Below are 22,768 nucleotides of genomic sequence, written 5' to 3'. Positions count from 1 at the left end.
AGGGTTGGGGGGGCGCCTGGGTGGCTCAGTCTGTTGAGCTTTGGACTCTTGATTTTGGCTCAGATCATGATCTCGCTGTTCGCAGGTTTGAGCCCTGCATCCACCTGTGCTGTCCAGCTCGGAGCCTGCTTGAGATTCTCTCTGTCACTGTCCTTCTCTCAAAATAAATAAACATTAAAAAACAAAAAGAGGTAGGTTTAAGATGAGTGCCTGGGTGGCTCAGTCATTTGGGCACCCAACTCTTGATTTTGGCTCAAGTGATGATCTCACTGTTTGTGGGCTTGAGCACTGAGTTGGGCTCCTCACTGGAGCCTGCTTCGGATTCTCTCTCCCTCTCCCTCTGGTCTTCTGCTTGCACGGGTGGGTGCACGTGCTCTCAAAAGGGGGGCACCTGGGTGGCTCAGTCCCTTAAGTGTCCGACTTCAGCTCGGGTCATGATCTTGAATTGAAGTTCGTGGGCTCCAGCCCCACCCACGTCAGGCTCTGGGCTGACAGCTCAGAGCCTGGAGCCTGCTCCGGATTCTGTGTCTCCCTCTCTCTCTCTGCCCCCTCTCCCCCAAGATAAACATTAAAAAAATTTTTTTAAACAAAAAAAGAGGTAGGTTTATTTATTACCTTACATGTCCACCTCTTTCCCCAGCTTTGAGGTTTTGTTCACATATAAGGTAGGTACGTTTAAGGTGTGCAGTGTGAATCCGTGATGTTGGGATCCGAGTATGTCGGGAAGCGATGACCACGATAAGGTTGGGTAACCCCTCCGTGTCCTCACATAATTACCTTTTCTTTGTGGTGAGAACATTTTTGAGATGCAGTGGCTGACCAGGGTTGCAGTGCACGGTATACGGTGAGCTGTGGTCACCGTGCTGTGGGGGAGACGCCCTGGAGTTCGGCTCCCAGCGGGACGTCTGGGACCCGTCCCCGGATCCGCCGCCCCGGCCCGTTGGCGGCGCCCGGCTCCGTTCCGGGGCGGTTGGCTCGTTTCCATTCCACCTGCGAGCACGCACAGTAGCGGGGTTCCCCCGTGGCCGGCCGTTCTCGAGGCCACACTGCGTGCGTGGGACGGCAGTAGGTCGGGAGGGCTGCTGGCACACGAGCAGGTTACAGGTGGACCGGGGGTGAGGGGGCTCGTGTGCGGAAGCGTCCCTACGGCAGTGGCTTCGGCGGCGGCGAGGCGACACCGCGGGCCGTGAAGGGTGGCACAGGTGTTCTGGAATCTGGTGTGATTCGGTTTTCTGGCGAAGACCGAATCCCGGGCGGGTGTCTTGTTTCCCAGCACGAGACTCCGCACACAAGTGCATTTCCCCAGACTGGCGAGGGCCCTGTCCACCGGCAGGGCCCGCACCCACTTTCTGAGGACTGCGCGGGGCGGGTTGGGCCCCAGCCCGGGTCCCGTGGGCGGAAACACGAGCGGACCGGGTGGGCCTCGCGGCGCCGGAAAGTAGCGTGCCCCCTAATCGGGGCCTGGGACTTCTCCGGTGGCTGGGGGACTGGCGCGGGGCGGGGACGCGGTCGGGGGGCGCGGTGCACCGTGGCCTCGACGTCAGCGGCGCGTGAGGAGCGCGGCGCCTGTCCCGCCGCGTTCCCGCGTGTGTGGCACGGCTAGGCCCCGCCCCGGCACGTGCTGCGTCTGGAGGGCGGAGGCCGCCGGCCGCACTGCATGCCGGGAGGGCGGCAGCCCTGGCCGGGAGGGCGGCTCCGAGCCCGACGTTCTCAGGGCTGAGGCGTTCCCCCCCCCCCCCCCCCCCCCCCCCCCCCCCCCGCCCCACCCCGCGACCGGCACTGAGGAGCGGCTCCTTTCTCGGCGCCGAGGAGCATGCCCCCAGCCGCCAATGAGGAGGACGTCCATTCCCGGGGCCGAGGAGCATCCTTCTCGGGGCTGAGGCGCACCCCACCCTGGAGGGCCGAGGAGGCCCGGCCCCGGCGCGGTGAGTCGGGGTCAGGATGCACCTTGCCGGGCGTGCGCGGTCGGAAGACCGAGGACCGTGTCCGGAACAAAGACCTGTCGCCTGAACGCGGCTGGAAAAGGGCCGGCCTGTCTGCCGCTGGGCGGTGCCGACATCTGGAGGCCAGCAGCCCCCAGCCGCCACGTCGGTTCCTGCTCGTCCAGTCCCTCGTGCCGCCGGCGAGCGACCCCCGCCCGAGCACCCGCCCCGGGCTGACCGGGCTGAGCGGTGCCGCAGGGGCCGTCGTGAAACGGCCCGTGGCCCACACCCTGCGGTGGCTGGGCGCCCAGACCCCGTGGGGACCCCCGCGGACACCCCGAGGGGGACCCCGTGGAGACCCCAGGAGAGGCCCCGCCCGCAGCGCGGACGCCCCCCGGCGCCGTGACACCCGCGATAAGGCTAGGGCGTGTTTTCGGGTGGTGGTCCTCAAACCGAGTTTTTAACCGTGTTTATCACAACTGGAAGAGTAGACCGTGTTGGAATGCGTGGCACGTGGCAGTGGCAGATGCCGTTCCACGCAGCTGTGCGTCTGCAGTGCTGGGTTGAAGTCTGCACGGCGTGTTCGTCACTGGCCTCAAAAGGTGGCAAATGCCGTTTTGGGAGATGAATCGATGTGGGTTGGCCGTCTCTGCAGTTCAGGGTACCCATCGTAGGGGTGCTGGGGCTTCTTAGCCTTTTGCCTTCCTACTGTGGCAGCATCCTGTGGGTTGTCTTGTCTTGCTTGAAGGGTTTCCTGGTAGTCGTCCGTATAAAGGTAGTCAGAAAGCCCAAGGCACAGAGACAGCAGTCTCGTTCGTTCCAGCGTCGTAAGCAGATTATGAAAATCCCCAGTTGAGTTTTGCTTCTGAAATCCCTGAAGATTCATCAGTGACTCAGAGGAAAACAAGGCAGCATAGTGCTTGGCATCTAGCAGGCTGTCGGGAATAGCGGTGGACTGAATGAATGGATGGATGGGGGGAGCCCTGAGCACTTTGTAGGGTCCGTGACCTCCTCACTAGCGAGTGATGAAGCAGGAGTGACAGTAGGCACAGAGGCGATTATTGCCACTTAGTTCCGTGCGCTACTCTCTGGGAAGGAGAGAGAGAAGGAGAGGGGAATCCCAGACCGGCACCCGGTTGATTAAAAGCAATCCCCGTGCCCAGTGTTGTATCCGGATGGCCATTCTTTTCAAGGGAGATGGGTAAGTAAGCCCTTCATACAAAGAGCTGCTGGTGGTGGTAGTTTTTAGGGATATTGGCCCTTGGTTAGCCCTTTCTTTTCCCCAGTTAGCGGAAAGTTGAATGTTAGGACGTTGTCATTTTCCTCCAGGGGGATGTTTGGAGGAGGCTGGAGGCAGCTTTGCAGGGGCAGCAGCTGCTGAACAGTCCGTTTGGGGATTAGGTGCACATTGGTTGTAGCTGCCGTCTGCATCCTGGTTCCTCGGGTCGGGTCGTGCTCCTTTGCCTCAAGGATGAGTGTATGCCCGCTCGCTCGGTTACATTCACTTAGTTCTGCTGGCTGGTAATGCTTCTAACTGATAACCTTTCTCTTTAGGGGAGCTTCCTTGGAAGAGGAGTTGACAGCTAGTGTTGAGCAAATTAAAAATGTTGCTTCTGTCTTCTTTGTTGCTCAGCGTTTCATCATGAGCTGGTGGTGGGAGAACACGAAAAATTAGCTACGTGTTATTTTGGCAACGGCAGAGACACAAGTGCCTTCCTATTGTTTGGATGGCAGTGTGAGCGAGATTTATTCATATTTTGTGTTGGAATTTTCAATTCTAATAGCTTTTAGAAGCATTGGCATAGAATTTACTTGACCGCACGAATCCTGAGCTTGCCTAGTGGGTTTGGGTTGCATCCGGGGGGCAGATATCTTACCGGTTCTGATGGTTCCAGTTGTGTCAAGACTTTACAGAAGAGACTAACTTGATTGCCACCCTGTGACTTAGTACCGCTGTCTTGAGATTCTTTTGATCACGAGGGAACACTTCTTTAATACTACATAAATGAGAACCTGCAGTGAGTACCTTTCATGTGGGTGTATGCTCTTCTTTTATATACCAGATAATGCGTCTGCATCCTAAGCCAGGATCTGAATAACCCCAGTGTCTATTTAGGCTTGGGCTTCAAGCTGTCAGTCATAAGCTAGGAAGTCTGCGTGTGCTACCTAGGGACGTCACCTAGAAGGTCTTTGGTGTATCTGAGCCTGGAAGGGTGAGGTACAAGATTTTGGAGGTACGTTTGTGTATGTAGTTTGGTTGTATCATTGTGACTGGAACTTAAATCTGCATTTAAAATTGCTGGCACGTTTGTTAGTAGACTGGTAATTACAGAACGATAAGTGGAAATGGCTGTTTTGTTATGTTTTGTCTTGATGGTCAGGGTTGCGTTCTTGGCCCGAGCTCAGTAGATTTTCAGCCCTTAAGCTGGGCATCTTCAAACCTTGATTTAGCGGATGGGTAGTTTTCCAATCACTAGTGGAAACATAATAACAGTAAATTTTGAATGCTTGTATTTTATTGGAATCTGGCATTGTCCTCTACAAAATGGTAGCGCTTTTTTTGTTTTTTTTAATTTTAGAGCGTGTGTGTGCGCACGCACGACTGGGGGAGAGGGGCAGAGGGAGAGAGAGAGATTTTTTTTTTTAATGTTTATTTTTGACAGAGAGAGACAGAGCATGAGTGGGGGAGGGGCGGAGAGCGAGGGAGACACAGAATCCGAAGCAGGCTCCAGGCTCCGAGCTGTCAGCCCAGAGCCCGACGCGGGGCTCGAACCCACAGACGGCGAGATCGTGACCTGAGCCGAAGTCGGACGCTTAACCGACTGAGCCACCCAGGCGCCCCGCAAGAGAGAGATTCTTAAGCGGGGCTAGATCTCACAACTGGGAGGTCATGACCTGAGCTGAAATCCAGAGTTGGTTGCTTACACTGGGCCACCCAGGTGTCCCAGCATATTTGATTCTCGAATATCTCAACCAACTCTTCAGAAAAGGAAATTTTTTTCAAGTTTTTATATATGGACGCAACATAAATATAATTATAGATACTAAATATAGTTATATTCTTGTGAAACTGCATTTCAGTTACAGATCAGAAGAGTAAATGTAGTCAGGCTGGTTTTTTTTTTTTTTTTTGAAACTCATTTATAAGAGTAAAATGAAATTTATTTATTTCTCAACATTATTTCATATTTTTGCATACCGTTTCCGGTGAGTTCTGAAATAATTTTCATGCCTCACATGCGACTCTTTCAAAATACCACTCAAATGATGTGTGTGTTCGGGGAAGGGCATGGGTGGTGGAACTAGAAATTTGGGACACGTCTCTGAGCTTCTGAAAATAGAAAAGATAGACTGTAAAGTGTACTAGAGCATTATCCTCTATTAGGAAGGATTTATAACTAGTTATTTTTGTTGTTAAGATTGAAAACCAGATCTTTGGCTTGTCCTTAGGGAGAATCCAACAAAGTTCTATATTTTCTTTGGTTTGGTAAGTAATTATTTACCCATTGAAATAGTTTTATATTTAAAAACAGGATTAAAAACAAAAATTATATGTGTTTATTATAGAAAATTGACAAACTGTGGGAAAGTAGATGCAACATGTTAATCAGTCAACTGGTATTCGTTGATTAGCTTCACAAATACTCATTTTTGCTGGCAGGTACGGTTATCTGGTGGGGATATGTGTCTAGACAAGGTAAAAGCCTCTGTCCCCAGGGGGCGTACGTCCTAGTAGGGGATGGAAGAGAAACATGTACCAGTAAGTCAGTTATTCTCAGATGGGTGCAAAGAAGATAAAACGTGGGGTGGGAAAGGGGCGGGGCAGGGGATGCGCTGAGGCCTGATGTGATCCGAGTAGGTAGGGAAGGGGTGAAGTTTGAGGTGACCTGAAAGATGAGGAGACAGTCACGTGAGGTGAGGAAGAAGGGTACTCAGAGTCAACAGAGCTGTTCCGAGGGCCCTGAGGTGAGAAAGCTTGTTTTGTTCAAGGGACAGAAGGCAGAAAGAAAACAGTCACCGCAGCAAACCCATAGTAAACATTCTTTGAGGTGTTCTTGTTTATAGAATTTTTATTCCTTGCTTTTAATCACATTTGCTTCGTAACATAAACATTCCCCCATTTTATGATAGATGCCATTAGTAAACATTTTTAGTTTTGCCGTAATTTCTAACTAAATTGTTGATTTACTTACCTATTCCCTGATGGCTTGTCCTTTAGTTGTTTTTGGTGGTGTGTGTGTATGTGCGTGTGTGCTTGTTTTGCTATTATAAATGTTACATCGGGCCCTTTTGGATCTAAAGCTTTTTCGTTTCTTAGAGCTCTCAGGAGGAGACATGAACTGGGACAAAGATGAATTACTTATTAATCGCCAAAATACTTTGCAAAATGGATTGTTTTTAGTTTATGTTCCAATTACCAATGTATGGAGAGAGCTTACTGTATCCTGGCCTGCATTTAAATGTTCCCTTTTTTCGAAAACATTTTTTTTATGGTGGTAAAATATGTAACGTAAAATTCACACCATGGTAACCATTTTACAGTGTACATTTGGGTGACATTAAGTACATTTATAATGTGTGACTGTCAGCACGATTTGGTTCCAGATTTCATCACCGCAAGTAGATGCCCTGTACCCATGAAGCAGTCACTTCCTGTTTCCTCCTGCCCCCGTCCCCTGCCCAGCCGTCCCCTCAGTCCCTGACAACCACCAGTCTGCATTTTGACTCTGCAGATTTGCCTATTCGGGGCATCTTATATAAGTGGAATCATAAAACATGTGGCTTTTTGTGTCCAGCCTCTCCTGTCTAGCTGAGGTCTCGGGGTCACCCGCGTTCCAGCAGGTGTCTACTTCAGTGGTTTTCACACTTTGATTCCTTTTACTCCTTTGCCGGGTATGTGGATAGGCTGCATCTCGACTGTTAGTTTATTGTAGGTAGCAATTTGGGTTGTTTCTGCCTTCGGCTGTTGTCCGTAGGGCTGCTGTGGACACATACATACAAGTGTTTGTTGGAGTGCCTCTTTCAGTTTCTTTGGACATACACCTGGGAGTGGAATTGCTGGGTCATGCGCTAAATCCACGTTCAAATTACTGGCAGTGTGTCAGACCGGTTTCTCCAGGGGCCCTACTGTTTTACGTTCTCATCAGCAATGGGCGAGAGTTCCAGTTTCTCCACATCCTGTACCGACACTTGATTTTAGGTACTGTGTATGGGTTTTTGGGTTTTATTGTGGCCATCCTAGTGAGTATGAAGTGGGACTTCGTGGTTTTTGATTCATCTGTCCCTAATAATTAATGATGTTGAATATCTTTTCATGTGCTTGCTGGTCATCTGAATCTTATCATTTTTTGATTTGAAGTTTGCATTGATGTATAACGAACGTACACAGAGAAGTACACGTCCCGAGAGTTAGCTCAGTTTTCACTGACTCAGCAGACCGGCGTAATTCGCACCGATTAAAGAGAACCCTGCTCCCCTCCTGCCCTCTCATAGTCACAGTCTGTCCCCACAGGGTAACCACTGTCTGACATGTAACCACCTAGGTTGGTTTTGCCTGTTTGGGCACGTCTGTAACTAGAATCGCAATGTTCTGGGTCTGGTTTCTTTCGCTCTAACGTCAGATTTGTGTCACTCATGCATATCGTTCGTTTTACTCTGTGAAAGGCTGCTTTGTTTGTCCATTCTACTTTCGATGAGCGTTTGCATTAAGGTTGGGATATTATAATGTCAGGAACATTTGAGGATTTGTTCTTGCCCGAGCATTCGTGTGTGGGCCAAAGCCAGCCTTCGTAGCGGTCGTCTTATAAATATTTCCTCTATTTTGTTGGTTGCCTTTTTTTCTCTTTGAATTTTAGCTCTGTTTTGGACATAAGGGAAGGTTTAAGTGGTTTCCTCGTTCCATCTCTTCGGTTACATTTTAAGCTTAGAAAGCGACCGTGTCGTCTAGCTGGAAGTCAGCTCTCTGAGTCTCGTAATCTTGGTGTGAAGTTTAAGACTGATGAAATGGAAGCACCCTTGGAAAAAAATGAGAACACGTGAGGACCGGGCATTGTTTTGTTTTCTTGCTAGATTATAAGAGTGCCCCCCAGGGTTTTTATAGTATTTATCAAAATCACAAGTTTATTTTTAACTGCATGGCGGGGCCTAAGTGACTTATTGGGGCAGGAATCAGTATTAATTTAATTCACCGGTCGTGGGGCTCTGCTAACCTTTTACTCTTTCTTGGGTAGATTGAATTAGAAAGTAATGCACGTAAATTATAGAAAATTTGAACAACACAGAAAACTTATGTAAGAAAGTGAAAATAATACCACTACTCCAGAAAAAAACACTTTCAGTGTGTATTTTTATTTTTTTTTCTTATGTAGGATTGGTTTTTTTAATTGAACATAATGTTCTATATTGTGATTCCTCCTTGGTAATGTACTGTGAATACTTTCCTGTGTAATTAAATATCGTTCTAAAGCGTGATTTTTAAAATTTAAAGCTGGATTCTAAAATGTAGTTTTTATTAAAGTAGCATATAGTTCGCGAAGTCAAATAGTAATACAGGACCTAGAATTGAAAAAAAAAAAAGGGCTTCTTAGCCCTATTCTTTTTTCCTCTAGAATCCAGGTCTCCACAGGAACCACCGCCACTTTTTCCTTGCTTCTACGGTTTCTTGGTATTTCCAACATTTAACCTGCTCCAGTTTTAGAATTTGTCTCTTGACTTCCAGTTACGGAAGGTAGGGGTTTAGTTTTTTAGCACTGTCTCCCCATGATGTATGTGTGTTTTTCTTTTCATCTTGTAGATAGTTATGTAACAAATTTTGGTTAACCAGGATTTGCATTCTAATGATTACATAAACACCATTTACAGCTCGGCTTGGTGGTGTACCATGATCACATTTACCTTGCAAAAGACTGTCTTATCTAGATTTAGTGAATCTTAGTGTTCGTGTGCTTGATTTTCCATGCACTCACTACTTACTCAGCCTCAAACTCTCCCACTGATGGTTAACTTGCCTTTTAGCACAGACCAGGCTTATTTTCTTCTTGGATACCTTTAACCTTCTGTTCCAGTTTGGACCAGTTGTTTTTGTGGCCAACTTCTTGTAGTACAATTTTCACCGACCTGGGGATTCTCTTTGCCTGTTTTTTGTCTTGGTTACCACTTGTAGCTTCCTAAGAAATGAGGCATGGGAAGCAAGTTCTTTTAGACCTCCAATATTTAAGAATACTAGAGGGGCCCTGGGTGGTGGGGGGGGGGGCTCAGTCAGTTAAACTTCTGATTCTTGGTATCCATTTAGGTCATGATCTCATGGTTTGTGAGATTGAGCACCACATTGGGGACTGTGCTGACAGTGTGGAGCCTGCTTGAGATTCTCTCTCTGCCCCTTCCCTGCTCTCTCTCTCAAAAATAAATTTAAAAAATAAACTAAAAAAAAGAGAGAATAATATCTTTTTTAAAATCTTGATTGGTAATTTGGCTGTGGCTAGAAGTCAAGGTTGGAAATTATTTTTCCTCAGAATTTTGAAGGCATCACTCCAGTGTCTTCAAGTTTCCAATGTTGCTCTGAAAAATTTGATGTCCTTCTGTTTCTCAGTCCTTTGGAAGAAACCAGTTTTGTCTTTCTGGAAGTCTTTAGGACTTGCCTTTATTCCTGGTGCTCTGAAACTTTACGTGTCTTAGTGTGAATCTAAAAAAACAGTTCATTGTGCTTGGCTTTTGATGGATGCTTCATTTATTTTTATTTTTATTTTTTTAAGTATTTTATTATTTTTAAGAGAGAAAGTGTGCAAGTGGGGGAGGGACAGAGGATCCAAAGCAGGTTCCATGCTGATAGCAGCCACCCTGATGTGGGGCTTGAACTCACGAAACATGAGATCATGACCTGAGCTAAAGTCAGATCCTCAACCCACTGAGTCACCCAGGCGCCCCTTGATGGATGCTCTAAATCTAGAAACATGTGCCCTTCGATGCTAAAGCAATTTATTATTCCTTTGGTACTGGACTGTCTGAAAAGGAAGATGTTTTGTTATGGGGTTTTGGGGCCTCTTGGACCAGTTTTTTTTTTTTAATTTTTTTAATGTTTATTTATTTTTGAGAAAGACACAGAGCGCAAGTGGGGGAGGGGCAGAGAATGAGGGAGACACAGAATCTGAAGCAGGCTCCTGGCTCTGAGCTGTCCGTGCAGAGCCGGATGTGAGGCTTGAATTCACAAACTGTGAGATCATGACCTGAGCTGAAGTCAGATGCTTAACCAACTGAGCGACCCCGGTGCCCTGGACCAGTTTTTATTATTTTCTCTTTTCTTCCTCATTTATCTTAAAAAAAATTTTTTTTTAATGTTTATTTTTGAGGGAGAGAGGGACAGAGCGTGAGCAGGGGAGGGGCAGAGAGAGAGGGAGGCAAAGAATCTGAAGCAGGCTCCAGGCTCTGAGCTGTCAGCACAGAGCCCGACGCGGGGCTCAAACTCATGAACCATGAGATCGTGACCTGAACTGAAGTTGGACACTTAACCGATTGAGCTACCCAGGTGCCCCTATATATATTTCTTCTAATAACATTCTTATTTCTCCAATGAATATCTTTATTTTCCCTTTGAAAATATTAATTATGTATAATTTGCAATCTTTCCTCTTCCCTGCATTGTCTTGTTTTATAAAAAATTTCTCCTTTCCCTCTATTTTGTTTCTTACCTTTCAAGTTAGAAGATTTCTCAAATGTTCAAGGGCGCTTGGCAGTCAGTCAGTGTTAAGTGTGGGGCTTTGTTTTTTTGTGTTTTTCTTTTGCCATGAGCTGGGAGGAGTGTTTGTGCTGTGGGGCCGCATGAATGCACCTGATCTCCAGGAGGCGGCAGCTGGCCGGGCCGGTGGCTTTTCCCTTCAGCGGACGGGGCTTCTGGCCTGCAGGCCTTGACAGGTGCTTAGTTATTCTGTTGGGTGTGTGTCAGAGGGTCTAGTTCTAGGATTGTAAGGTTATTCATGCTTATTCTGAATGGACCAGCAGTGCTTTTTAACTAACATGGTGATTCTAGGAAGTTAAATTTATGTATATTTCTAAAATGATGTAATATTTCTTTAAAAGTATCTGTAGGGGTACCAGGGTGGCTCAGTCAGTTAAGCGTCTGACTTCGGCTGAGGTCATGATCTCATGGCTTATGAGTTCGAGCCCCGCATCAGGCTCTGCCCTGACAGTGTGGAGCCTGCTTGTGATTCTCTCTCTCCCCCTCTCTCTCTGCCCTTCCCCACTTGCGGTCTCTCTCTCTCTGTCTCAGAAATAAATAAATAAACTTAAAAAAAAGTATTTGTAAAATATTTTCTTTTGGTGCTTTAGAATACTGTATCTAGAAGGAGCATGTTTTCTTTAAAACCGGGGGACGTCATTTGTAGGTTTTTACAGCGTTCAGTATTTGTAGAGTAAGAGCACTGTATCAGCCTGCTGCCGCCGCTGTAACAAAATGCCACAGGTGGTGGCTGAAACAGAAGTGTGTTTTCTCACAATTCTGGGGGTCGGAAATCTAAGACAAGGTATTGGCAGGTTTGTTTTTTTCTGATGCTTGTCTCCTCTGCCTGCGGTCGGCCCCCTTCTTGCCGTGTTCGCACTCTCTTCCCTTTTTGTCCTCATCTTTTCTCAGAAGGATTAGGGCCACCAGTATGGTCTCTTTTTACCTTAATTACCTCTCTAGAGACCCGTCTCCACATACAGTCACATTCTGAGGTGCTGGGGGTTAGAACTCCAACAGATGGACTTTTTGGGGGGATACAACTCAGCCCCTAACAAGTATTTTCATGATCTCTTGTGCTTTGAAAGCGGTATTCTTTCATTTTTAATATACATGTTTTAAGTATGTTCTGGATGTCTTTTACTGATTTTATTTCATAATATCAGTTCTAATACCATGGGAGAAAGGAATGTATTGGGGTGACATCCTGGAAATAGCATGGGCTTTGAGGTAGAATATATAAGGTCTGGTGTGAAGATTAGCCTTGCCTTGGACCGGTTCCCTGAATTACTTAACCTGAGATTTGCTCCCAAATCTGTGAAGTGAGAGCAACAGTACATTACAGGGTGATTGTCAGGAAATAAGGGATGATGTCTGTAAAGGTGCCAAGCATAGAGTTGACTGTAAGATATTCTCTTTGTATTGGTCTTTCTTTTTTCCTAAAATAGGTGTTTTGTATCCTATTTTTCCCTATTTAATATTTAAAAAGTCAACTTTAAATATAGTATAGATCCATATTATTTAAAAAATTGCTATATGCGTGTCTGTTCACGAGTGACTGAATATCTGCAGTTTCATGAGATCTTTCATGCTTTCAAAGCACAAGAGATCATGAAAATACTTGTTAGGGGCTCAGTTGTATCCCCCCCAAAAAGTCAGTCTGAAAATGTGTTCACCTAGTTGGTCCCATGTTGGAATTTTCCATCATCCAGAGGGGCTGTTGGTTTAGCATTCTTTTTTTTCTTTTTTTTTAATTTTTTTAACGTTTTTATTTATTTTTGAGACAGGGAGAGACAGAGCATATACAGGGGAGGGTCAGAGAGAGGGAGACACAGAATCCGAAGCAGGCTCCAGGCTCTGAGCCGTCAGCACAGAGCCCGACGCGGGGCTCGAACTCATGGACCGTAAGATCATGACCTGAGCCGAAGTCGGACGCTTAACCGACTGAGCCACCCAGGCGCCCCGGTTTAGCATTCTTATATGTATATACACACTTACCTTAAGTAACGTGCTTGTAAACAATGTAATTGGCTGAGTCTCTGCCTGTCTACATTTCAAAGACTCTTGATTTATAAGGGCAAATAGCCCTTGGAAATGGTTGTACCATTTCACTTTTATCAACAAGGTAGGCCCCTTTCCCACATTGACACTATCAGGGTTTAAAAGGATATCTTGTTTTACTTTGCATTTCTTTGCCATAGAGAACTTGAATATTTTTCATCTCTGTCCATTTTCTCTAAATGTTTTATGAATTGTCCATTTTTATATCAGGGCATTTGTTTTTATTGATTGATCTCTCCTTTCCACAGCTTCTAGATCTGTCTTGTTTCATAGTTGAAAACACTATTGCTCTTTTTACGTTTCTTAGAATGTTTCATCACACGGATGAAGAAGTTGGAATGAAAAAGATCCAATTTATACACACTTGGTGGTAGTTTGGGGAAGCACCCTGGGCTCAGATGGCTCTTGTTTGAATCCTGGGCTATGGCTTCGTACATTTATAACCTTAGGCGAGTGGTTTCATGTCTGAGCCTCAGTGTCCTCATCTGCAAAATGGGGATAGCAATAGTACCTACTTCTGTGAATTTTGTGAGAATTGAGTATGACATGGTTGTGAAGCTCCTGTCCAGGTAGTGAGTGAAGCTAACCGTGAACTTGGCTGTCAGCCTTCGAATTAGTTAATGGCTGGGGGTAGAGTCCTTGATTCAGTGTTCTTCGTTTCTGGCATCCTTAACCTTCTCAATAGAAATCTCATTAGCATTTGATAGAATTTAAGAATTTTAAATAGTATTTATCATTTTTCACTTCAAGACAGAGTGTGTTTCCACCTAATGTAGTTAGTGTTAAAATTATTTCTCGAATACGATCTATTTAGTTGCTTTTGCTTTTCTAATTCTGTGATGCTAGTTTAAAACCAGTATACGGTTAAGCGTCCGACTTTGGCTCAGGTCACGATCTCGTGGTTTGTGAGTTCGAGCTCCATGTTGGGCTTTGTGCTGACAGCCCACAGTCTGGAGCCTGCTTCAGATTCTGTGTCTCCCTCTCTCTCTGCCCCTCCCCCACTCACGCTCTCTCTGTGTCTCAAAAAATGAATAAACATTAAAAGAAAATTAAAAAAAAAGAAAAGTAAAACCAGTATAGGACAGAGGACTCCTGTTGTAACTCTGCATTGGTTTTCAGTGGAGATCGGTAACCTGTGTTTGTGACGGTGCTTGCGTTTTTTAAGGTTATAATTTGGTATTTCCTATTTGCATTTCAGAGATGAACAAGCATTTGATTGCTCTGGGTTCATATTTTTGGAATTGTTTTTCTCTTGTGTAGATTTTCTTTCAGAAACCCTGAGAGAAATCAGCACGGTAGGGTGACATCATCCCCTTTGGGTATAAATTGTCTAACCCTGGACAGCCCCTCCTGTAATGTCTAATTAATGTTGACAAAAGTATGCTTGCAGCCATTTTGTGATCTTTTCACTTAGGGCTTGCCTAAACAGTCTGAATTATGCTTATTTTCAAGTCTTGTGTTTTCCCCATTTAGAAATATATTGTGCTTTTTTGTGATACTCAGCTGAATACAAAAGGAGGCTTTCTACTGTTTGGTCTTATACATGTTGTTATTAACATAGTCCAGTGTTGCATGTTAACACGTAGGATTTATAAACACTGGTGGTATTTCCAGTGGGTAAACTGTGTGTAGCTCTCCCTTGTTCAGTAGCAGCCAGTGCGGGTTTCCCACCAGCTTGTTTGTGCTCCTGCTTGTAGGAAGCTCTGATTTCCCCTCTGGCTCCATTTGTCCCTTCTCTCCCAAGGCACTGACATGGTCTGAAGGAAAAAAGGAACAGTAGTAACTTCATTGGCCAAAAATGGTAAAAAGAGTCTGGACTTTAATTTGCCTGGAATGCCCCCTAAGAGTTGGGTGTTTTCACAATGAAGGGACAAGGCATTCCTGTTTTTATTGTCCACCACTAAAAATTGCTTAAGATTCTGAGTTTATTCAGTGCGATGGATGACTTAATATTTTACTCATAACGTTGTACTGTTACTGAAAGTTTTTTGGCATACGCACAACTTTTTGCTTATTAGCAGTTTTTTTTCTAGCAGAAATTTCTAGCAGAACTTTCTCACAGAAAGTTTTACATTGTATTATAGTTGAAAAAAATAACATTGACCCCTTACAACCTGATACGTGAAAGGCGTTTTGGTGGTTATTTTCATTTGTTTTATGTGACACATTTCTGATTTGACCATAATCTTGTTTCTTTATAATTCTAAGTGACTGACAATTTTTAATTTGACCATTCAGTCCCATAGCCATTTGCTACTTAAGTTGTTGAAATTTTATATAAAGTGATTTCATTTTTTTAAAAATGTTTATTTATTTTTGAGACAGAGAGAGACAGAGCATGAATGGGGGAGGGTCAGAGAGAGAGGGAGACACAGAATCTGAAACGGGCTCCAGGCTCTGAGCTGTCAGCACAGAGCCCGACGCGGGGCTCGAACTCACGGACCGTGAGATCATGACCTGAGCCGAAGTCGGACGCTTAACCAACTGAGCCACCCAGGCGCCCCTAAAGTGATTTCATTTTTATGTTTTTGTTTATTGGCTGATGCTATGATTTTTTAAAACTTTACGTTTGGTAAATACAAATGTCATCCTTAATGTAGTTTTCCATAGTCCTTTTGATTTATATGCCCTGAGTGTTGTCTTTGAAAATGAGAGTGACTCATGGCACTAGGGACGAACTTTAGGATTTACAGAACTGCATTTTGGAGAAAGAGAAAAGCAAGGTTCTATTTGAAGGTGTACTTTGTCCACTTTTCTCTAATTTAGAGTATTATATAATTAAAAATAATTTTATGGGAGCTGCAAGCTATGGTATCTTAAGTCATTTCAGGGGTTGTTCCCTTTAATAGTTTCCTAGCTTATAAACATGTACTTTGAACTCTAGTAAAGAACTGTATGTGTTGTTAAAAAAAATCCTGTGAGGTTTCAAGAAGTTCCGCATCAGGGCACCTGGGTGGCTCAGTCGGTTAAACGTCCAACTTCGGCTCAGGTCATGATCTCGTGGTTCATGAGTTCGACCCCCACGTCAGGCTCTGTGCTGAGAGCTTGGAGCCTAGAGCCTGCTTTGGATTCTGTCTGCCTCTCTCTCTGCCCCTCCCCACTCATGCTCAGTCTCTGCCTCTCAAAAATAAATAAGTGTTAAAAAAAAAAAAAAGTTCCACATGTAATCTTAAGTGTTAAATTATTTACCTAATTTTTCTTAGGGAAAATGATTGTTTTCAGGTAGAGTCCACAGTTTGGACAGTTAAGAACCATTGATTAAACAGTCCATTTTTTGGCCATTGATTTGAGATGCCCTTTTAGCCTTTATTAAGTCATCATTTCATTCTGTGTCACAGAGAAAGTTCCCATTTTTTCTGTGTGGCCCTTGTGCTTGGGCTCACACTTTGCTGTTCTCACTGTTGCATCTAGAATTTAATAGTATGTCTCACTGCCTGATTGTGCAAGTTTATTCTTTTTCAGCTTGATTTAGGTGTTGCATTATTTTTGCATAAATAGCTTAATTTATTGAGCTTCTTGAAGAAGCTGACTAAGGTTTGAGATTGCATGAAATGTACAGATTTGGTGGGGAATGGACTTCATCGGTTCTTTTAGCTAGATGGGCGTGTCACTGGCCATGGTGCCAGCTTGCTCTCTTCAGGTGAGCTCTCTTTCCTTTTTCTGTGTTGGCCAGTACAGTCTTCTGTGACTCACCGGAAGCAGGGGCTCGGCTGAAGTTTCTCTGTATTTGTTGTGGGCTTTTGTGGTATATATAACCTTTACCAAAAGGAGGAAATTCTCCTCTGTTCTTGGCTTGATAAGATTTTAAAATTACTAAATAGACTCCTTCAAATTTTCTGCTTCTATTGAGGTAGTCATGTTTTTTCTTTTTATCTTTTAATATGGAGAATCTATTTTTTTTAAATTTTTTTTTAATGTTTATTTATTTTTGAGACAGAGAGAGACAGAGCATGAACGGGGGAGGGTCAGAGAGAGGGGGAGACACAGAATCTGAAGCAGGCTCCAGGCTCTGAGCTGTCAGCACAGAGCCCGACGCGGGGCTCGAACTCACGGACCGTGAGATCATGACCTGAGCGGAAGTCAGACGCTCAACCGACTGAGCCACCCACGCGCCCCCTATTTTTTTTTTTTTTAAGTACACTATTGGATCTGTTTGGTCTGTAATTTATATACCTACTTTTGTAAGTGAATTAGCCTGTAACTTTACCTGGTTTTTGAAGTGAGATCACGGTAGCCTGATAAAATGATTTAGGCAGCCTTTGGTCTTTACTTTCTGAACACACTTGTTTAAGATAAGAATACTTTCCTCATTAGGTAAAACTTGATAGAATTTACCTAATAAAAATAGTCTCAGTTTGTGTTGGTGTTGTCTGGTGTGTGTGTGTGTGTGTGTGTGTGTGTGTGTGCATGTGTGCGTGTGAGTGGTGCATGTGTGGTATGTGTGATATGTGTCTGTGTGGTGTGTATGTGGTGGGTGTGAGTGTGAGAGGAACATTGCCATTTCAGTTTCTTTAATCTTTTGATGTGTTTTTTGATCTGTTTTTCTTTCCAATCTATTCAAATTTTCTATATTTTCTTGTGACAATTTTGGCAGTTATTTAGATTAGGCATTCAGTAGTGTTTAGTTAAAATTCCTGTGTTAGGAAAATCCAGTTAGTTCCCTACTCTTGGGTTGTCTTTCTCTTTTTCTTGATCACTCTCAGCAGCCTGTTGTCTGGCTTATTAGCATCGACCAGGAACAGGTTTGGTGGTGTTGATTTCCTCACTTGTTCTTTTGGTCTAAATTTGCATTGGTTTCTGCCTTTCTTGTGATTTCCTTCCTTTTTATTCCTTTGAGTTTTCTCTTTTGGTTTAAGATTTTTTACCTTTTCTATTTTCTGATAAATGTGTTTAAAGCCACACATTTTCCTCTTCAGTTCCACCTGTTCCGCCTTTGCTCTAACAGCTGTTTACTAAATGTTTCTTAACTTTTATTGATTTCGTCTTTAACCTCAGGGTTATGTAATTATACTTTCTGGTTTCCAAATTTGGGAATTTTTTGATACTTATTTTGTTATACATTTCTGATTTCATTGTATTATATCAGGGCGTAATCTATAAAATAGACTCTTTGGCATTTAACAAGGTGTCCTTTTTTCCAATACAGCGTTTATTTTTATAAATGTTTCAGATATGCTAGAAAAACTATGTATTTTCTCTTTGGAGTGGCATTCTGTGTACTTCCAGTTTGAGCCTTCTAATTGTGTTGTTCAGGACTTTGATATTTTTGCTTATATTTTGTTTGCTTGATTTGTCAGTTCTGAGCAGTAGGTTAAATTAAGAATAATTGTTGATTTTCTTCCTACAGTTTTGTTAGTTGTTAGGTATATTTTGAGGCATGTTGTTTAAAGTGAATTTGTTCATGGTAAATAGATCTTACTCTCCTGTTTTCATCAGTGTGTAACCTCTTTATTTATTTTGACATTTCTCTGAATTTACTTTTTTGGGAAAGACTTCAAAGTTACAAGAATGTTACAAAGAAAATTAATGTACTTGTTACATAGATTCACCAGTTAATACTTTTTCATATCTGCCTACCTTACAAGAGCATTCCTGTGCTCTACTCCCCAAGTATACTCCCCTTGTATATTTGTGTGTTGGGTACAGCCTTTGAGAGCTGCACGCAGCCCCACCAATGTGACAGCACAGGCACTTGCTTCTGTCACACAGCGAAGTCATCCCGCTGTAGGTGTTTAACGCTGATGCATGATGTCTAATGTACTGTCTTCACCCAGATTTTCTTAAGTTTACCAGTAAGTTCATTACTGCTCTTCCCCTCCGTCCATTCACCGGTTACATCTCATCCGGTCTCTTTGGTTTCCTTTAATCTAGATTCTTAAAACCATTCTTCAGCCTTTCCTCCCCCTTTCTTGCCATTGCCATTTTGAGGAATCCTGGCCAGTAGCTTTGTTAAATGCTCATTATTTTGGATATGTTCGATTGTTTCTGCTTGAGTGTATGTGGGCTAAACATTTGAGGCAGGAATATTACATAGCGACGTTGTGTTCTTTCCAGCCTGTCACGTGGAGCCCCGTGATGACCTTTTTCTCCAGTTCTGGGATGTTAGGTTTGATCATTTTGTTGACATGGTGCGCGTGCATCACGTCTCTTTGTTACAAAGGCCTCCGTGACGCTCTGTTGTTATTAATAAGTCTGTGGGGTGATGCTTTGAGACGGAACGAATGGCCAGCATCTCCATCTCAGTGTTTGGCATCCACTGATTTTTGCTTGAATCAAACATTATCATCACAGTTAAGATGGTAGTTTTCTGTCAGTTATCTTTTTATTCTGTTAACTGCCATGCCTCTGTATTTTGCTTTATATTTTATTGGGTATTAAGACTGCTTTTCCAGCCTTTGTCTTTAATTTACTTTGCTTTTATTCTTTTTCACCCCTCTCTACTCTTCCCGCCTTCCACTGGATAGGTGGACTTTTCCCCTTTGGTTTGAAAGTTATACTTTGTGTGCCCACGAGTGAGTGCCATTGGCTCTTAAAACGTGTATGTTTGTTTACTTTCGTTGGTTTTAAAAATTTACCAAAGACTGTATCTTCTCTAATGAGACAAGTACCTTATTACACGTGATGGTCTTGGTGAGGCCTCCCTTCTCCCGTTGAAGCTCCTGCTGATGTAGGACTTTTAGTGCCTTTTGTTATGGATACACCTTCTGACTGTCTTTCTTTTTTCCCTTTTTCTTTCTCCCTTTCTTCGTCCTCTTCTTCCTTCCCTCCTCCCTTCTCACTTTCTTGTTCCCTGTGTGCTTTTGTGTAGGTTTTTCTTAGACGGCAGCAGGAGATGGTATGTTTTATAGTCTCTTTTTAAATGATTAATCATTAAAAATAAAGTTTCGGTACTTGGGGAGTAGAGCACAGGAATGCTCTTGTAAGGTAAACACCTTCCTTCTCTCTTAACTGCCCTGCCCGGAATGTGGCTGTAGTAAACTCTGTGTGAGGGGTTTGGGTCCAGCTGCACGCTCTGTGGTAGGTTCCCTCAGTCCTTCGCAGCTGCTACCGTGTCTTTAAAAAGCCATCAAGACACTGACCTTGCAGAGGTTTGTGAAGGTTAAGGTCATTTGGAAGCATAGAACTAGATAATGCTGATACCGTACTTGTAAAAAACATTAAATAGAGGGAAACTCTTTATGCCACCGATTAAAAAGATTTAAACAAAAAGTTAAACAGCTTAACTTTAGATCTGGGTTGCCACAGACTATGATCTTAGAACATACCTTGTAGGCCTTATGAGTCGTTTATGAAAATGTGTTCAGATTTAGGGTAGCAAAGGGGTCCACCCAGATGGCATGCGGGGTTTCCTTGTCACATGTCTTCTAACATGGAACAGGTCCTTGACCTGTTGGACGAAGACAGATTATTCTGTATAGCGTCCTCCAGCTTGGGTGACAGGCTGGGTTTCAGGGTTAAGCTGGTCCCGGGGCACTACCTTTACAAAACAGAGTCTCTCTGGGTAAAGATTCACACTGTCATGCGTCCCTGGGAGAATCTTTGCTCTTTTGCGGACCAGAAGCACACACGAGTGGTTGCTGTGAGTAGGGGTGGTGTCCAGGGTGTGACTGGAGAGCTGCTCTGGTCTTTTTCAAGAGGGAGAAAGCAGGGGAGATACGGAAGGTGGGGGGAGGTTCCCGTGAGTCTTGTGCCCCAGGTGCTCATTGAAATGACAGAAATGGTGCCACGCCAGCTGCCAGCTACGGCGCTTGTTCACCTGATGTGCCGTGTTCCTCTCACTGGTCAGGTATTTCATTTTCATGAGAACATGTAGAGCGAGTCCAGTCTTAGGTGGCAGCTGTGCGAGGAGTTGCCTGCCAGCTGCCGCCTGCGAGAGAAGCCCTTTGCCACCGGGTTGCATCTGGATCACCTGCCTATGTTTTTATTTAGTGGCTTTTGAAGAGAAATGGCTGTCTGTCTAGTAGATCCAGTTTTTAACTCTAATCCTAGACCAAGTAAGTTAAATTTCCTGGAAATTGTCGTAACTAATTTAGAGTAGCATAACAGGCTAAATCACTCATTTCAGGCTTAATAATTGGACAAGACTGTGTGTAGTCTTTGTTCTTGTAGTAGAATTTAAGTGCTACTTGATAAATTTAAATAGTTAAACTTTTTGAAAAAGCTTCATTTGAAGCCAGATCTGCCCCCTCCCGGCCCCGTCTTAGTCTGCAGCTGTATGGACAGCATCACTAGGGCTGTGTGTGGTCCTGCTATTTTGTGATACGACTTGGGTGACTTCAGGAGTCCTTCTGTTATAGAGATCAGGAAATCATAGCCCAGAGAGAGCTGAAGTGCCCCTGAGCCCCCTGGACCCCCTGCTGATCCAGCCCAGGGGCTGACTGGTCGAGGGACCAGTCGGACAGGTTTGCTGGGTTACACCTAAGTGTAAGTCCCTGTTGTGATGGTCACCGAGGGGAGAAAAGTATCTGAATATTGGGTTTTTCAATAAGGAGTGCTTCGTGTGAGATGGAGCCATCTGTCTGTCTCACTAGCGATGGGACTTGCAGAATAACAGTATTAAAAGGTGACACGAACCTTTTGCAGTTTAAGTGGCTTATGAGGTCATTGGAGCAAAGACGAAGTAAGCCGGCTTCAGAAAAGTCTTTCTCCGTCACAGTTGCGGGAGGGCCGAGAATTATATCAGGATACTGAGGAAGCTATAGTTTCTAAATTTTTAGCCAAAAAGAATATCCTCTTTAGTAGAAGGGAAATAATAATAAAACGATTATTCTAAGTGCAGTTAGATGCAGGCATTACGTATCTTGAAGAAAAAAGAGGACACTTCTAAAATTAAAATACGGCCCAAAACATTTTTATTTTTTATGAATTGGATTATGCATCATTTTGAATGCTGCCTTCTGCTAAATTACTTTAACGTGAATTAGGTTCAGTGATATTCCTAAATGCTAGATGAAATTCATTTAATGTTTGAACTTTATATTTTTAGATGTACTATGAAAATCCCACAGCTGTGCTTGGAGATGCTGTGAATGACAGAGGAATAAGATCAGGGTTTGGGACCTGTGCCAGTTGGTAGTCAGCTGCCACACATGGAAAAGATTAAGCTAACAGACGAGAACGTGGCAGAAACATCATACATTAGAATGTTCTGGGTAGTGTGTGGTATTTTAGGTACCCATTTGTCATGACAGAGCACGTTTCGTGATTCGGAGACTGTTGGGGAGCCGGGAGTACCTTCCCCTAATTTTGCTGGGAGTAAAGTAAGATCGGCCACCTACTCGTGTCAAGATGTGACTCGTGATCTGATGAGTAGAAATACTTAGTTTGAATCTTTGTGCCATGATTAGTGTGGTAGTTTTAAGAGTGAGTTGCTCCCAAGCTTCAGTGGCATAGACCTGATACTGTAAATGTTGAGTTTTCTGTATGCCTGTTTTTCCTAAATTGTATCAATTCTGGATGTTTGGATAGTGCATTTTCCCTTGATTTCAAATACGGAGTTGTAGGTTATTTCTGTGAAAGTTGATCTCTAATTTTGTAAAGTCTGAGAAGATTAAAATAGTGGTTGTCCAGTGTTTCACGTGGGCGTGGTAAATTCATTTGCTCATTTGACATTCGGCAAACACTTGACCATGCTTCATGTATTAACATTGTGGATAGAGGTGCTGCCAGGACACCCCGCTGCCCTGCCACCCCTTCGGGTCAAAGAATCGTTGTAACACAGTGGGAATCATCGGTGGTAGGATTATTCCTAGACTGACTTCTGTGACCCCTGCAGGCCTGCTGGAGGGGCGGCCCAGTGGATGTGAACGGGGAGAGGAGACTGAGCGGTAACAACTAACGAGATGATGAGACGAGGAAGGCTTTCCGCTTCCGCACGGCCGGCAGTAAATAGCATGCTGAACGGAACGGAGAAAAGAGAGACTGGTGCCTCCGTGGGCATGACGAGGTTTAGTAGATTGTGATGATGGGATTTCATTGAAGAAATCCCAGAAACAGATTCTGTGCTGTGCTTGAAAGTGTCGTCGGTGAGGGGGCGCCTAGGGGGCTCAGTCAGTGGAGGCTCTGACTCTTGATT

At 44.2% G+C, this 22,768-nt stretch overlaps 1 protein-coding gene across 9 annotated transcripts in view; it reads left to right on the top strand.

The window, feature by feature from the left end:
• The window catches only part of ENAH (ENAH actin regulator), a 137,124-nt gene that overhangs the window by 26,178 nt on the left and 88,178 nt on the right, over positions 1 to 22,768 (top strand). The window contains exon 1 of one of the 9 annotated variants that reach the window (XM_042975395.1): positions 1,758 to 1,925. The exons of the other annotated variants lie outside the window; for them this stretch is intronic. The gene's annotated coding sequence lies outside the window, so the exon portion shown is untranslated. Of the gene's footprint in view, positions 1 to 1,757; positions 1,926 to 22,768 lie in introns of those variants that run through there. 9 annotated transcript variants of the gene reach the window in all.

This window comes from Panthera tigris, chromosome F3, assembly GCF_018350195.1.
Source record: "Panthera tigris isolate Pti1 chromosome F3, P.tigris_Pti1_mat1.1, whole genome shotgun sequence".
NCBI lineage: Eukaryota > Metazoa > Chordata > Mammalia > Carnivora > Felidae > Panthera > Panthera tigris.
This window is presented reverse-complemented; position numbering and strand designations above follow the sequence as displayed.